This window comes from Dermacentor silvarum, chromosome 10 (genome assembly GCF_013339745.2).
Source record: "Dermacentor silvarum isolate Dsil-2018 chromosome 10, BIME_Dsil_1.4, whole genome shotgun sequence".
NCBI lineage: Eukaryota > Metazoa > Arthropoda > Arachnida > Ixodida > Ixodidae > Dermacentor > Dermacentor silvarum.
Genome location: NC_051163.1, coordinates 67,459,345 through 67,465,344, shown reverse-complemented (window position 1 = coordinate 67,465,344; position 6,000 = coordinate 67,459,345).

Below are 6,000 nucleotides of genomic sequence, written 5' to 3'. Positions count from 1 at the left end.
GTACAGTGCAAAACAGGGTGCCAACAAATTTTTGACATTTTAATGGATGCCTAAGGAAGCAGGATGGAAATGAAATGACAATGCATGGAAAGACTTTCTATACAAGCAATATTAAAAAAAAACGTGCGCTGTGAATGTGTGGTTGCGGACATGCAAGCCGATTCGACATCAACGGCGACCGCGGGAAAGTCTGTTGAACTGGACGTCACAAGCACCTATTAACGCGAAAGCCTTAGGTGGCTATGTTGGCGGTGCCCTTGCAGCGACCTTGGCTTTATGCGCGGCACACGAGGATGGGATCGCCAATCTGTCTGACTGGTCCAGTAACGTGGTTAACGTGCCCCTGCGCACCATAATTGGAATGCTACGGCTATTTGATGTGATTGGGGAACTTTAGTGATGCCAAGAAAGTTGTCCGTATCTAACAGCCATCACGGTGCGAGATGAGCATCCTTCCCTAAAGCCACGGCTGCTCCATGGTTGTGGCTTAATAAAGAGGTCCCTAGTGCGTGCCTGATTGCACACGTCACATGGTCACGTCGTCGTCGTCTTCATCCACAGCTGGCTCCGATGCTCCTAAGAATGCCAGGGTTCCCGTACTGCCTCTCGCGCTCGTGCCACTACTCCCGCGTTCATCGTCGCCGTCTTCTGCCACAGCTGACAGGCTTCACCTTTAGGAGTGGAATGCGATAGCATTCAAAGATCCCCGACTGCTTCTCACGCTTCCCGGCAACTGCAGCTTATGTAACCGTAATGTTTACCGCCGAACTGTGGCGGTGAACGCTATGCACGCAAGCGAGCTTTGTGGTAGAAACGCGGCCCCTTGCGTGGGCCGATGCTGAAGGTTGTGCACAGCCACGCCAAAAAATTGACATAATTTTCAGGTTTCTTTTATTCCTTCGCACTTTTAATATTTCAGTCTGAGAAGATCTAACATAGAAGGCCTGCGCTGTCGGTGTTTTCTTTCGTGACATTTGCCTCTCGGCTGTCATTCTCAAAATTGCGAGGATTGACTTTGTTAAGAAAAGCCATGTCGCCTTGAAAAAGTAAAAGTCCAACTGTCGAAACGTTGGGTCCTGCTCTCATGTTTTTCTCGTGTTTCTCATCGTCTTGAATTTTCATCTTCCGCATTCCCCGTGTTTTCGCTTTGTCAAGAATGTAAGACAAGGTATGAGCAACTTCAGTGATATAATGATGTAGCAATATAACCCGCATATATGGCATTTCATATATCAAGGCGTGGTATATACATATACATAAATACATTTTCTCCAGCGGAAAACACCGCCGACAATAACACCAGATTTTCCGCGATACGGGGCTCTTAACGCTATCGCTCTAAAAGTCAAAACGACCTTAGCATAGTTAACAGAAAGTTCAAGCAAACACAGCCTACACAGACGTCAAGACAGCAAGTCTTGGCATTTTTTGAAGAAAGAAACAAGAATTGAAACGTGGCCGCTGTAGAATGTATTCACTGACGTGATTGTCGCAGCCATTTCGCCATGCAGCTGGCATGGCAAAAATTTGTGCAGTATAGCGATCCGTGTGTTTGTTTTTGAATTGTTACTACCATTTTCATAAAACAATATGGTAGCCGTGACGTCACTAGAATGCTTCCTGTCAGTAGAGAAAGTGAACACGCAGCAAACAGAGTCTGGGCATATCTGTTACGCTATCGTCAGCCGTAGACTGGTAGAATGAGCAGTTAAGAGGATTTGCACTGTCTGCATGCATTCTGGAGAGGGTATGTCAAACAAAGGACAAATTAAGAACGGGAGGATAGGCTCACATGTTCTTTCTGTCTTTTCTTTCGTTCTGAACGGCTTTTCCTGAATGATTTCAAATCATGCCACCTCGCCCACTTTACTACTCTACGAAACAGATGGCCACATTTTGGCCAGGTACGTCCTCCGGATAATAAAAAGTGGGACTTCAACAAGTTTGGTCACCAGCAACAATGAGCAGATCAGATAGATAGAAAGTAGAGAAAGTATGAATTTTAACAAGGAGACCATTCGTGCGTTGATGCAGATTAATTGAAATATCAGAGAGATAGCAAGCAAGGCTGGTGGTGAACACGTGCGCCAATGCCGACAGAAAAGCGCAACGAAGTGCACTTGCACAGCCCAGTTTTGCTCGAAGAGCTTACAAGTGCCTTTGTTGCCCTGTGGGCCAATGAGTGGCGAGGTGTTGGAGAGAAAGCTCAGAATTCCATCATTAAGGTAGACATAAATGAAAGCAAAACATAAATAGATTAGTGATTGTAGGGATCGGTTGGCTATCCTGTTCTGGTTTAAAGGTGCGAAGGTAGTGAAAGATGAGACAGACATGAAACAAAAGGAAATGAACGTAGCGCAAAAGTTCAGTGAATCGCGCAAAATGTAAAGCGTGCTACTGTACAAATATTTACATAGAGCATATCAACGTGACTAAGCCTGCGATGCTGACGATGGTCCCTCCTACAACTGCAACGAGTTGTAAATATCTACGTGTACTGTTTGTGGAAATTGAAATAGAATCGATGCTGTGCAGAGATCAAGGTGTTAGGCAGGCAATTAGTGTACATACGCTTCATCAAACTGGCGACATGGGTGAGTTCACTTTGTGGTTCACATTATATATATATATATATATATATATATATATATATATATATATATATATAATGTACTCTTACAGACAGTCAATGGCAGCGCGACAGTGGTTGTTATCGATAGCAGAGCATTGTACAAAATCGTAAAAAAAACATTGATTCTAGCGAGAATGCAGAAATCACCGCTTGCGTAGTGCAAAATAAAAAACAAACGAACAGGTAAAGAACATACATATTGTGAGGTGCAAAAACAGAAAGACATACCACATTTAACAAATTCGGAACAGATCAGTAGGGGTACATCATAATGTATTAACAAAACTACGAAGAACTGCTTAAAAGGTAAAAATAAAATTACAGTGCCTCATCACAATGCCATATATGAAAGCCTCTAACAAAACTTTTTCACTTGATAGTAAGCGGTCATCTCGTGTTCGTCCGTTCACTCTGTCTCTTCGCACTTTTTCCTAACAATGATTGTACTTACGCATACATTCTTATATTTCATCCCGCTTATTTGTTATCTTTCTTCCTTCCCTCTCACCTACAACAAAGCGCGTTTGTGCTGTCTAGTGCAGTTGAGAACTCATCTCTGCCCAAGGTACCGAGGGCAATCACAAAGGGGATGTCAGGTTCTCTCTTCTCTGGTGCAGTTATCCCATGCAGCACCCTTGACTATTATATACATCATGCCGAGACGCATTTGGCAAGGAGTTGACACCGACGTGGCGAGAAAATCTGACCTTCCTAGAATGCAAGTGCGAGAGGAAAGAAATACATGAAAATGCAAACAAGCTTGAGCATCTCGCAGTCACTTTCTTTTTTTCGCAATTGCTTTTTGACATTTCTCGTGCCGTTTTATGGTGCGCCTTTATTTCTTATCTGTGATGGCATGAAATAATTGTGCTCCATGCGTAGAACTATTAAACGAGGGGATCCTGCGATCAAAGCCCATTCCCGGTAACACCACTTAAATTAGGCCCTTCTTCGGACATCAAAGTATGCGCTGTAGGTGCAAATGAGCCCGTGTTTGCATTTTGAGAAATGGGTAATATTTGATGTACAGATAAAAGTATCGATTTTGTTTATCCTCACTAACACAACCCAGACCATTTTTTCACAAAATTGTTCATTAAGTTATGCCATACTATAAATGCAGTTGCCTACAATCTATGAAGTAATGTCACTACACATGTAAACCTGACATTTTAAAAATGATTGGCTTGCTGTATCGTGGTTATAGCATTTACGAGATCTCACACACAGTGTGTTCACCAAGAAACTGCAAATTACGTGCGTGGGACCACATGGTTCATGTGAAACTATTGACAAGTATGGAGATTGCTTCAATCTATCGGATATATTTCACGGAAGTAGTTTATATTGCGTTCCTTTTCATGCCTCCGTTTCAGCCGAAAGGCGGTTACCGAAGGTGTTGATAAATTATACATTAACCACACTGGAAAGAAGCGCCATGTTAACTTTATGTTTAAGGGAGAGTGCCCTAGTACTTTAAGGTCGGCTTTTTCGACACACAACTCGCCCATTTATTCCGAAACCACTTCCGGACCACAATCGCCGGAGTAGTGGACTCGTGAAGGCCGTCTGTACATTGGTGTGAGCCCGGCTCGCAGAGAACCACCCGAAAGACACCTGCCATGCAACTAATTCAAGGGCACGAAGTGCCATGAATTTCTGATGACCCCACTTGCAAATACTATCCTCGAATTAAGAATGAGTTCACTACGCTTAAAGAAATAGTCAGAAAAAATCAGACCCACAGAGAAGTCACCAAAATTGTCAGCCATCGTCAACGGCACCACGGACGGTCTTCCAAACAGGCTGCGGCTGCAGCGAAAAAGAATCTCGAACGCCGCACGCAGCGGAAGTTCAGGGCACGTCTGAGACAAGCCCGCAAGCGCGACTGTTAGGAGAAATGGCCTCCACTATCGTATGCAAAGATTGTCTAGGCTGCCACTACTCTGACACGCGCTGCGCGTGCTCATGATGTTCTAGTTGCAGACAGGCGCATCACGTCTGCGTATATAACGCTCATTAATGGACCTTATCGGCACATTTCGAACCAACCGGAACGCCATGTCTATTCAATGAATTGTTCGTGCTCCTTTCAATTTCCACTTTTCACGTCCGTCTGTTACCCTTTTGCTTTGCAGGCTCGTAAACCGGACATTTGTCATTTGCTTAACCTCCATGACTTTCCTTTTTTTTCTCTCTCTTTCTTTACATACAAAAGCTGTGTTTAAAGTCTCAAACTTCAATATATGTTCATGTCTTTCCTATTACAGAATTTGATTGTGTGACGTACGAGAATTACATTTTATGCAGGCCTTGACCCTTAACTTTATGTCTAAGTTCAGAAGTACAATTTTTAGAGCGCAGCTCCTAGGCGCCCGTTACTGCGGAAAGGGTTGACGTGGTCACTCGAACGATCACAGCTACAGATGAGAGCGAACGCGGCGCGCAGCGGGTGATGAAAATAAAGGTCGCAGTTTCGCCTGAAAGGCAAACCACCGATTGCGACAGCAAATTAGTAGACAACTATACGAACTAAGGATAGTTGATTTATCGGCCATGTAAACTTATAAACATTCACTTACGAACTAAATTAACGAGCATGGTGTCACACGTGCACAGGTAATCACAAACACATCTCGCTCGGTGACCGCGGAAACTCGCAGCCGAACGCTGGAGTGAGGAGGCGTGGCTGCAGCATCAAGCGAAATGACCTACGTGCCGTCTCTCGTTTCAACGCGAACCAAACGACGAAAGCGCATCACATACGAAGCTACTGGAACTAGTTGCACTTTGTCCACATCGCAAATCGCTTTGAAAATGAGGCCCGCGTGTGTGCCCACTTTTACACGTGGCAAATCGCGTTCAAGATACACCGGCCGCGTGACCAGGCGGTAAGCAGCCGCCACCGGAGTAGAACGCCTCCCTCACTCGCCTACTCCCCCCCCGCGCGCGCCTCTCGCGCGACAAAATAAATCCGCTTCTCTCCTTCGCGCGAGATTGCGCCGCGATCGTCGGCTGACCCTCGCAAGCTTTCACTCGCACGTCAACGTACAGCGCGCGGTGACGATGTTACCGTGTTTGGGCTTTATATGGAGACTCACAGTGACGTCCACGACCACGCCGATGGTAGAAATGCGCTTGGAGTGCCCGTCTAATTGATATCGCAATAAAAGTGGCGAGAGCGAAGAGGCGCGGCAAAGAAAGTGAAGAGAAAGGTACAGCGGAACCATGAGGCGGAAGGCGGACGACGGTGTGGGGAAAGCGTGAGAAGAAGAGCGTACTGTGGCGACGATGACTATGAGATGGCGCTGGAATAGCGCGCGTCGTTTGGGAGGTCTGTTGGTGGCGGCTTCTGTGAATCGCGCCCA